We start from the raw sequence: 217 nt of genomic DNA, 5'->3' as shown, positions 1-217 counted from the left end.
CTTTTCCAGCCTCTCTTTCCCAAGCCTATGACGTTGCAGAGGGTTGTTGTGGTTCAAGTGCAGGACCCAGCACTTGGCCTTGGTCCATCCATCCAGCCTGTCAAGATCTCTCTGTAAAGCCTCTCAAGGCTTTGATCTTCAGGCAGATCAGCACTACTTTACAACTTGCTGTCATCTGCATACTTACTGAGAGTGCCCTCAATCTCCTCATCCAGAC

Source organism: Buceros rhinoceros, unplaced genomic scaffold (assembly GCF_000710305.1).
Source record: "Buceros rhinoceros silvestris isolate BGI_N320 unplaced genomic scaffold, ASM71030v1 scaffold8018, whole genome shotgun sequence".
NCBI lineage: Eukaryota > Metazoa > Chordata > Aves > Bucerotiformes > Bucerotidae > Buceros > Buceros rhinoceros.
Note: the sequence above shows the minus strand (reverse complement) of the source record.